This window comes from Halichoerus grypus, chromosome 7 (assembly GCF_964656455.1).
Source record: "Halichoerus grypus chromosome 7, mHalGry1.hap1.1, whole genome shotgun sequence".
Lineage (NCBI taxonomy): Eukaryota > Metazoa > Chordata > Mammalia > Carnivora > Phocidae > Halichoerus > Halichoerus grypus.
Genome location: NC_135718.1, coordinates 153,077,162 through 153,089,130, shown reverse-complemented (window position 1 = coordinate 153,089,130; position 11,969 = coordinate 153,077,162).

The following is an 11,969-nucleotide window of genomic DNA, read 5'->3' as shown; positions in this document are numbered from 1 at the left end:
ATGCCAATCCAAATACTAATCTTAATTACCATTCCACATACTGACACCAAAGTGATTTCTAGATGATCCCAATTCAATTAGATTTATAACCAAATATACTGAATGGAAATATAGTAAGTCAGAAACAAAGTGTACAACAATGACAATTTTCTTCTAAGTTTTATAATTAAATTTAATTTCTATCTCTGGTCTCCATTCTGCCTACTACCAAATAAATAAATAGACTTCAATCTTGCCAATGCAGGTTAATTTCAGTTCTATCAGAGTTTTCTCACTTGACCTAATGTTGCCCCCTCCTCCTTATCCCTGAGAAGGATGCTAGGATCAGGTGTGTGCAGGAGAGAGTGCAGAAAGGCACATGTTGGGGGTCTGGTTCTCAGTAGACACTTTCTATCTGTGTAGATGTCTGATCGTGCCATTTGGCCTTCAAGCAAGTCATCCCTCCATATTGGTGTCTCTTAAGGTGTCCATATCCCTAATGGTCTCAGGTCATCATTCCATGCCCTTTGCCTCCCTGTCTCAAATGTAGCTCCTGCAGGAAATGTGATAGACTGCCTCAAGCTCACTAAATACAAACTCCTTAGGAGAAGGGATGCTATCTATCTTGTTCACCTCTGTTCTCAGTGTATAGAATACCCGAAATATAATACATGCTCAATAAATGCTTGCTGATGGATGGACTCTTTGTTTCTCAGTTCCCCACATGGTCATCTCTAACCTACATCTATGCATTGGTAGAATGGAGAGTTTCTGTCAGCCTCGTGTTGCCAGAGCTCTGGACAAAGCACACATGAGTCTTGAATTTCCCACAATTTATCTGGAAGTGTGAGGTCCACCACATACAACTGTGTTCTCACTGAATTCCCTAGAACAGATGTTGGCTATCACAAGTCACGACACTACTGAATTCCAATAAATGGGTCTCTGCTCTCTCTCAATAACTGTTCTGGCAATGTGGCACTTGCAAAAAATGTAGAAATTCAGAAGAATTGAACAGTAACACAGGCCTTATTGACCATCTCTGGAAGAGGTGACAAGAGTGGATAAGATATGATGGATATTGCAACATAGAGCACACAGTAAAACTTTCTAAAATTCTCCCTTACAGATCACTCTTGAAAATTCATCATGGCATCTGCTCACCCCAAACTCCTTTGTTTGTTTCCCCAATCTCCAGTTTTCTGATTTCACTGAAGACTTCTTATCCCAATCTCTTAATTCTCCTGCCCCTCCTCCTGACTTCTAGAGCTCTCTTCTATATCTTACCTTTGTGTACCTTCAAGTCCCCTTTCTTCATTAGAAAGACCCTAGAAGCTCTGACTTCAGATCCAGAAGCTGGTGTGTAAGATATGCTGATTACAGGGATGCCTTGGTGGCTCAGTTGGTTAAGCATCAGACTCTTGATCTCAGCTCAGGTCTTGATCTCAGGGTCGTGAGTTCAAGCCCTGCATTGGGTTCCACGCTGGGCAAGGAGCTTACTTTTAAAAAAGGAAAAAGATCTTTAAAAATAAAAGATATGCTGATTACAATCGATGTTACATAAATATCTATGGGTATTGTGCTCCTGCCACCTAACACTATGAAGAGGGTTTGGAATACAATTAGTTAAATCCAACCTAATGGCAAAGACACAAAATGGGGGCCTGATGAGGGGAGGGTCATAGGCTCAAACCAGGCTTGAAAATTTGTCAAGATGTAATTTGCATCTGGGGACAGTGAATAGCAAGACTAACCCATTTATAGGATGTTGATAGACGTCTTTACTGTCATGGAGACTATAAAACAGAGATCAAATTATTTTTCAGCTTTGCAAAAAGTAACCCTAGAGGTCTGTAACCTCAGGTGTTTGACATGCATAATCAGTCTACCCACACCATAAAGCCGAGGTGGTCAGCAGGGTGTTGCAAAGGCAGCTGTTCCCACCAAAGAGTCCAACCCCTGCCCGTCTAGTAACAGCAGGGGGCAGTAATGTAACAGATGAACACCCAGGTTCCCTCCTGCTCCTTTGCAGATAGGAGTGGCCATGTGGCTGCATTCCAGGAGATGGTGTGTAGACAGAAACTGTTTGGAATAACCCCTCAACAGAGGGGATGAGGCTAACTCAACATGGAAGCCTTGCTGTTCTTCCTTCTTCCTACTTCACATGGGAATGTTGTGGTTATAACCTTGAGGCGAGCTTTAGGATGGAAACCATGTGCTAAGGATGACAGAAAAGAAAGCTAGAAAGAGCCCAGGACACTGAAAATGACAAAAGTGTCAAATTCAGTAGGAGGAAGATAATACCGTGGGTGAAAGGTGGAACCTGCAGTGGAAGGGACACTGCATGACTGATCAGACTTTGTGACCCTCTTTGTGAAGATTCCATTTTTGCAGGAATAGATGTTTTTCAGGTGAAGTGAAAACAAATTCCTAACACTGTAAAGCCATCATCATTCAGGTTTCTGTAACTAGCAATTATTGCTAATATTTAGTAACTCCAAATTACATCAAAATGCTAACATTGTTTCTTTCATGGATCAGGAGCTCTAGCCCAGTTAAAAAGAAGTAAGAATTGATATGGCAAAATAAAGTGCATATTTTTAATATTTCTCTACCATGTTGAGAAGTAATCTTTGTATATTTGGTACTTTAAATGTTTGCAATTTTAAGATAATTTGAATATTTAAGTATCTAATAAATTAACCGCGAGCATGCCATTTTTATTTTATTTTATTATGTTATGTTAGTCACCATACAGTACATCATTAGTTTTTGATGTAGTGTTCCATGATTCATTGTTTGCATATAACACCCAGTGCTCCATGCAGTACGTGCCCTCCTTAATACCCATCACCAGGCTAACCCATCCCCCCACCCCCCTCCCTTCTAAAACCTTGTTTGTTTCTCAGAGTCCATAGTCGCTCAGGTTCCTCTCCCCCTCCGATTCTCCCCCTTCATTTTTTCCCTTCCTTCTCCTAATGTCCTCCATGTTATTCCTTATGTTCCACATATAAGTGAAACTGTATGAGAACTGACTTTCTCTGCTTGACTTATTCCACTTAGCATAATCTCCTCCAGTCCCATCCATGTTGATGCAAAATTTGGGTATTCATCCTTTCTGATGGCTGAGTAATATTCCATTGTATATATGGACCACATCTTCTTTATCCATTCATCTGTTGGAAAGGCATCTCGGCTCTTTCCACAGTTTGGCTATTGCGGACATTGCTTCTATGAACATTGGGGTGAGAATGCCATTTTTAAAATGTGTAATAAATAAATGATTTAGAATTGTGCGAGGTGTTTTGAGAAAAAAAAGGTCAATATTTATTTGAGCTCTAATATGTGTTTTGCACATAATTCTCTAAAAATTTTTCTAATTAAGAAAGAATTTTTATTATATTCTAAGGAAAGAACTCCAAATATTCTAAATTATTGGCATATTTTCTTGAAAACAACACCTTTTCCCTAATATTCCATGTGTCAAATCTGATAATCTTAAAGTGATGGCTCATAAGGTGTTATTTTTCACTTCATTGTGGTCCTCACTTTTCCCTCCATTTAATAATTTATACAAGCTCTCATTTTTCTGTCTGATAATATAAAAATAGAATCCAGAGGGTCACCTAATTCAAAAAGAGCATAAACGGTATCTCTGCACTTATAAGAGTAACCAGTGATGTGCAAACAGCAATCACTTGCCAGATGCATTAAACACCAGGGAGCGGGTACTCTAGAGAACCAAGTATCCTAACTAAATGCATCAAAGCTCCAAAACTTTGAAAGGAATCTTCTTTGAGTAAACACAGGGGAAGCATTATAAGGGGCAGCATGGGATCCCACCAGCCCATCTTGATGATACTCTGGATACTACCCATACTGTTCATTTAGAGAAATCATAGCACCCCATCTTTTTTCTTAGGCGATCAATTAAATCAATCAGACCACTCGATGGTGGAGGAGGAATTTGCCCATAGGATTGTGGCTTTAAGTTGAAAGTTGTAAGAGAATTGTACTGTTTGTAAACATCACTGTGGAAAACATAATAGACAGCATATTACTAAGTGTATTCATTTGATTTGTGATTCCTTAAGACCATGAGAAGATTTATTAGTCAGACAGTTTACTGGGATTTACATTTATAAACACAGTTGAAAGTGTCTAGGAAATTTAATTAGCTAAGCTCTACCCCCCCTTTAAAAATATGGTTAAACTTTCATTAGCAAAAACTTGTATTAAGCATTGTTTTCTGTTTTTTGGGTTTTGTTGCTGTTGTTACCAAATACATTGACAATATTTATCTATAAGTATCTGCAAAGTCTTTTATGTGTCCTCAGTCCACCTTCGAATATATTCCAAAATGCACATTGGGTCATACTGATCTAATATAATCTCCTTAGATTCTACTGATCCATACAACTGAGCAGCACCAACAAGGGACTTCCCACAGAGGGGAGGATGAGGTATAGACTGAATACTTAACACTTTATCTTTAGTCCCTGCCAAAGTTTTACCCAGGACAATTATTGTGATCATTTAACAAGGTTTAAAACATTTTACTGGGTCGCCCAGGGTCCCTCGGACTTTAAAGTTCATCCTCACCCTTGGTGTTACCTTGCTCTGACTGGGTTCTCACAGCTGCTCTCTGCCACCCTTCGGGGTGGTGTTCTCTGGCTCAGCCCAATTGCTGCCCAAAATTTGACTTAGGAAATCTTATGTTTTGGAAATTCATAACAGTCCTGATGGAAAATACGTTAACAGGACTACCTGGGGGCTGTGGTGCGGATATCTGACTGTATTTGCCTCCTGAGGAGTGAGGAAGAGGGTCTGCTTCCTCTTTCCTACCTGGTGCCACCAGATGTCGCTCTTTCCCGATCATCGCTAGGGTCCCCTTCCCTTCCCACATCCTGGCAGTCCTGGGTTCTTACCAGGTCTGTGACACTCACTGGGGACATTGCAGGCATCACCTAGACCATGCAGAGCCTCACTTAATCCCCAATACTTCTTTACTTCCCAGGTTGCTCAACCTGTAAGCTTGGGGAGGCAGGAAGGGATCTTACAACAGCTTGGGGTCTTCCTCTACCATCACCCCGCCATGAATTTCTCTTGTTGCTGGCAGCACATGGCCTGGAACTGTGGTTTGATACTTGCTTGGTTGTGCACACAAGGGCCACACAGTCCCCAGGAGACCATTTTTCATGGCGGGAAGGGAAAAAGTCTACCCAAAACCTTTCTCCTTCTAGGAAACACTGTAATTTATTAACAAGTTGTATTTCAGGAGGAGGAGGCAAGATGGCTGAAGAGTAGGGGACCTCGTTTCATCTGGTCCCTTTAATTTAGCTAGATAACTATCAAACCATTCTGAACACCCATGAATTCAGCCTACATTGACGTGGCTGGAACTGGAGGGTATTATGCTAAGAGAAATAAGTCAATCAGCGAAAGATAATCATCATATGGTTTCACTCATATGTGGAGTATAAGGAATAACGCAGAGGATCATAGGGGGAGGGAGGGAAAAACTGAATGGGAAGAAATCAGAGAGGGAGACAAACCGTGAGAGACTCTTGACTCTGGGAAACAAGCTGGGGGTTGCAGAAGGAGAGGTTGGGGCGATGGGGCAAATGGGTGATGCGCATTAAGGAAGGCACGTGACGTGATGAGCACAAATGATAAATTGTTGAATACTACATCTGAAAGTGATGGTGTACTGGCTAATTGAATTTAAATTAAAAATAAAGGGAATTGTATTTCTTTGGAAGCGGGGTCGAAAAGCAAAGTCTGAGCTATGGAGGAGTTATTTAGACTTCATATGAATGAACTCACTTAACACTAGAGCTCTGGTTCCCCATCTAATGCACCTAGGAGTCAAAACTCTGTGATTTCCCCAGTGGGCATTATTAATATCACAGTGTTCTCTGCAATATCCTTCAAATTTGAGTGGGTATTTTGACGATCATTATAACTTGATAAGTATATATTCTTTTTTGTTTTTAACATAGGCCAAAGACTGTGGAAGTCATGGTGAAGGTTATCTCTTTCCTAACTATATTTAAAAAGAAATTGCACCCAAAACGCAAAGCCAAATTTCCTCAACATCTCATTTTTACACCCTTTCCCCCTCAAAAGTACACTCAACATAGCAGCTATTACTTCTAAAACTTAAAAAAAAAATCTTCCAATGCTGGTTCCCCTGGCTCCCCTCTCTCTTCACCTCTTCTATCTCTAACCTTCTTCTCTTTTTTGTTCAGAGTATTTTCTTCTATAGCTACCTCTGTGCCCTCTCTCCAGAAATCAGCCCCTCCACTCTGGGCTTCTCCATCCCATTATCTCTGTCAGGGCTGGACGCTGAGCTGAGCAGGCAGTGAATTCTACTTAGGTAGAGGAACAAGAGGAAGACATGTTAATTTATATCTCAGTATTTTCCTAGGCAATGCAGTTACGTTAACAAAAATACACATAAAGAATACATTGCAATAACAGTAGGTCATTTGGAAGTAAATATATTGCTAGTAGCACTGAAAAATGGTAGTTTTTCAGAAAAATAATTTCACACTGTGTGAAAAGATCTGTTCAAATTCTTTCTGGTTCAGTAATCCCATATTAGAAGTATCCCCCCAAGAGGAAAGTAAACGTCAAAATATGCAAAGATGTTTGAAGCAGTGCACTGTGAAGTGAGGTAACAGAGGGTGTCATAAATACCAAACCTGATTCAGTCAAAATCATGATTGAAGCTACATATAGAGGATACAGTCCTAGGATTTGAAAAATCAAATGTTCACTCTGGGAAATGCAGGTACACAAGATTCAACATAAGAGAGGAGAGGAGGCCATGGCCCAGTTCTTCCCAACAGGAGTCACCATCCAAAAGAATCATTTGTAGATCTGTTTTGATAAGGCTTGGTAGACCCCGACTTCCAGGGAACAGCCTAGAACATCACCAGGTGGCAGTCAGTGAGCTGGAAACTCTAATACAAAACAGTAATGGAAGAACAAGGATTGACTTTTTTTTTTTTTAAGATTTTACCTATTTATTTTGAGAGAGAGAGAGAGCACAAGCAGGGAGGAGACTGAGAAGCAGCCTCCATGCAAGCAGGGAGCCCGATGTGGAGCTCAATCCCAGGACCATGAAATCATGACCTGAGCCCAAGGCAGACGCTTACTTAATTGACTGAGCCACCCAGGTGCCCAAACCAGAATTGACTCTCAATGGTTCTCCACCATTTTCCTCTGTAACACTTTGAATGGAGATCACATGCTCTAGTCCACACAGAAGCTCACCAGATCTAGAAAAGCTTTTCTCAATTACCTGGATGCACAAAGGTAGGTAGTAGGTGGAAGGTGAAAAGAAAAACAGGGCAAATTAGTCTCCTTGAGCTTCTGCTACCTGTGCCGGCAGAGACTTCCACTTTCTCCCCAGATTCTGTACGTAGGTGTTGATACACACCGGCAGGTCCTTCCCACCACCTGCTTCAGCCTGGACAATCACCGTCCTGCACTAGGACCAGTGGTTAAGCATGCACGTGTGTGTCCCTAGTACAATCTGCAGAGAGGATGCTGGTACAAGCAAAGGTGGAAGGAAAGTGTACTTCCAGTCAATGCTCCTGAAGTATTTCCTATCATGTTATCCTGGGGACAATTTAGTATAAACCAGAGGGGACCTGAAGGCTCGGGTGAGGTTGCTACAGCAGGAAATGGAAGTCCAGGGGTTCCAGCAACCTCAGGCACCACCCGCATCAACCGAGGGCCTAGGGGTTCAATACCTCACCCGGACCTGTGGTCACAGTGTAGCAGGAGCTGGAAATGTCTATTTAGGGGAGAGAAGATCAAGATCTACTGAAGTTCAAGTGACTTATCATAAGCCCTTCCCTCTGACTCCATGTCCTGCAAACACTACTGGTTGGATGAGACCCTGCCATACAGCAAGTGGGAAGAGCAGGGAAATGCTCCATCCCTCCTCGCTCTCATGGACCCCTCAGTGGCATGACAGTTCATTGTTCATGAGAATTAACTGAGCTTTATGTGTTCAGCTGTGATACTAATAAAGTTGAGTTACTAACTTTAAAACATACACAGATAGTGGTTAGTAGTTACCAGCACTGAGATTTGGGGTATGTCATGGAAGCTCCCTGAGCTGAGCTCTTCACTCCCCAGTGATAATTATAAGTGTTTTCCTCTGCCCACCTTCCAGGCAGTTTTGAGGACCCGACACTTCCAATGATGTGAATGATGCCCTTTGTACATGTGAAGTGCTGGATACATACTGTGTTTGTCATGAGTGAGGCAACCAAGGGCTGTCCCCACAGAAGGAAGTTCCAGCCTGAAGGAACAATCTGCAATTCTAAACCAGCAATGAGAAAAACAACTGTGTTAATATTTTTGAAAATTATTCTTCCATATTGTTTATGACTTCTTTTATTTTATTTTTCAGAAGGACTTTGGCCATACTTGGTGACCACCCACTCCCTAGATGTGGCACTGGGGTGGGAGAGGGGAGGCCATATTTGCTAACAGAATCAAGGGGCCCACTGAAGTGTTCTGCTCCAATGAAAGAGTGATTCTCTTCTTAAGATAAAATTTGTTTTCAATATCTAGATTAAGTGACCCAGGTCAATATTAGGTATTTATAAAGATTTATTTATTTATTTATTTATTTGAGAGACTGAGAGCATGCAAGTGGGGGAGAGGCAGAGGCAGAGAAAGAGAGAGAGAGAGAGAGAACCTCAAGCAGACTCCCCACTGAGTGTCGAGCCCAACATGGGGCTCGATACCAGGACTCTGAGATCATGACCTGAGCCGAAACCAAGAGTTGGTGCTCAAATGACTGAGCCATGCAGGTGCCCCAATATTGGTTTTTAAATAGTAATTTCTTCATAAACATGTAGTAGGATCTTACTGTAAACTATTTTATAATCCTCTTTTATAAAGATTTTATTTATTTATTTGAGAGAGAGAGAGCATTAGTGGGGACGGGGCAGAGGCAGACGGACAAGCAGACTTCCCGCTGAGCAGGGAGCCCGATGATGCAGGGCTGGATCCCAGGACTCTGAGACCATGACCTGAATTGCCGTCAGATGCTTAACCAACTGAACACCCAGGTGCCCCTATAATCTCTTTCTGTTTACTTAGCTACATATCATGTATCTCTCTATATATATCAAAAAATATGTATTTACTTCAGATGGAACTACACATTATTCCATTTTGTGAATATGCAAGAATTAATCTAACCACTCCCCTAAAATTGGGTGATTTGATTGTTTTCAGCATAATTAATACCCCAATAATGAACATTGTTTTGCAATCACCACCTTAGCTTGATCTATTTTGCATGTTTTGATTTGTGGTTGAATGAAGGACTTAGAGGTAGTTTAGATTTATTAAGTGAGGAACTCTTAGAGACACTGCATTTAGCATCAAGCATTTAATCGGTATTTATTCATGATGGGGAAGCAGTACTAATGGCCTGTGATTTCTGTCCCTGGAGGACAGCCTAAAAGGAAGTTTTTGACTCTGACCCAACAGCAAGCCTGGCTTGAAGACCACCAGGACCCCTTTCCATTCTAGTAAAGAGGGAAGAAGTAGAGGGGCTGCAGGGCCCCTGGGCTTCCCCCATCATGCACAGCCTCTCTTGGCTTAGGAACATCCTGCTCCCTTCTGGGAAGCTATGGCAGCTTCCCTCAGAAATGCGGAAGTTGGGTGCTAGTTCTGGACCCCGACATTTGCTTCCCGTGGGGAGAGAAAAGGAAGTGATTTCGCCAGCACCTCCTGACATCTGGGGATCTAGTCTAATGTCCTCTGCATGTGCCACACTGTCCTCTGCTGCCCGTTCGTATGCATTGTCCTCTCTTCCCCTTTCGAGGCACAAGCCCCCCCACCCCCCGCATGGAAAAGAAAGCAGAGGCATCCCGCGTGGGGCCATCTGAGGCAGTCTGGAGTTTGACAGGCGCTGAGGGGTCATCCCTTTCCAAGCCAGTGCAGTGAGGGCTACTACTCATTCTTTCCACTAACACTGACTGAGCACGTCAGTGGAGGAGGCACTGTTGGACATGGTTGATGTCTCCGGAAACACAAGGTGAAGTCTTTGGCCTCGTGGAGCTTACCTTCTTGTGGAAAGATACAAGATAAATAAAATACATGGTGTTTCATATGTTGATAAATGCTGTTTTACAAAGAAGGTGAAGGAGATGAGGAAAGAGCTACTCTGCTGTCGAGCTAGCCAGGCAAGGCCTCACTGGTAAGGTGACGTGGGAGCAGATGAGGGATGGACCATGCTGCTGGCTGGGGGGTAACCGAAGCAGAAGGAGTAGCCAGTGCAAAGGCTTTGATGCAGGGGAGTGCTGAGCATCTCCTAGGAATGCCAAGAAGGCTGTGGTGACTGGCAGCATGAGGGGAAGCTATGGGAGAGGAGGCCAGAAAGTGTATCTGGGAGCCAGGTGGCATAGCCAGAATCTTATAGCCATCGTGAGCTCCCGGACTTTTACTGCAATGGAACATGGAAAGTCACTAGGGAGAGTTCTGAGAGTTTCAGTCATGCCCAGTTGATTGTGCATCGGCTTGAAGCAGGATAATGAACATGTGCTTGTACCACGGTTGTAGTAACCCTTTTGACAATATGAATCAAGAGCCTTAAAATGGTTAAAGCCAACCATTAGTGACAAAATAGAATAAAAGATCCCATTGGTAAATAGAAAAAAAAATTAAGGATGAGGTACCTCACAATAAGCCAAGCAAAACATTGCAGAACTTATATAAAGACATTTTCATACTCTAATGAGTATGATAACACAAGATTTAAATAACACCACAATGCAAACCCTATTCTCAGACTCTCAGTATCGTAAATGTTATTTATATATTTATTCTTCATGAATGTTATTTATGTAGTTATTTGTTAATTATTTATGCATCTATAAGTTTGATGTAATATTGATAAAAATGCAGAATTCCTTTTTTTTGTCTTTTTACTAGATAAGCTCATTCTAAAGTTCACATGAAGAAATAAGCCTAAGGAAATAAGGATGATCAGAGAAATTTTGAAAGAGCACAGAAGGGTACAAGCCCCATGATACCTGAAAGTGTATTTTAAGACCATGAGAATCATAAAGCTGAGAAAAAAATGAAATCCATGGGAATCAATCCACAATACTAGTTGGAGACTCCAGCACCCCATTCTCAGCAACTGATAGAGCAAAGATGGATAAGGAACCACTGGACAACACCACCGAGCAACAGGACCGAGTGACACTCCCAGGAGCCTGCACCATCTTTCCAAGTGTACATGGAACATTCATCGTGACAGACTATTTCCAGACTTTTCCTGGGTGATGAATCAAAACGTAACAAGAATAAAATAGCTGAAATCACACAGAATATGTTCTCCAACCATAATGGAATAAAACTAGAAATGAATTTCAGAAAAAAAATAGTAAAATCTACACATTCAATGCAATCCATATCAAAATACCATTGCTATTTTTCACAAAGCTGGAACAAACAGAATCAGACAGCCACATGCAGAAGACTGAAACTGGACCATTCTTTACACCATACACAAAGAGAAACTCAAAATGGATGAAAGACCTAAATGTGAGACAGTAATACATCAAAATCCTAGAGGAGAACACAGGAAGCAACCTCTTCGACCTTGGCCGCAGCAACTTCTTGCTAGACATGTCTCTAAAGACAAGGGAAACAAAAGAAAAATGAGCTATTGGGACTTCATCAAGATAAAAGCTTCTGCAGGGTAAAGGAAACAGTCAACAAAACTAAAAGGCAACCTACTGAATAGGAGAAGATATTTGCAAATGACCTATCAGATAAAAGGCTGGTATCCAATATTTATAAAGAAGTTATCAAACTCAACGCCCAAAAAATAAATAATTCAGTCAAGAAAGGGACAGAAGACATGAACAGACACTTCTCCAAAGAAGACATTCAAATGGCCAACAGACACATGAAAAAGTGTTCCACATCACTTGCCATCAGAG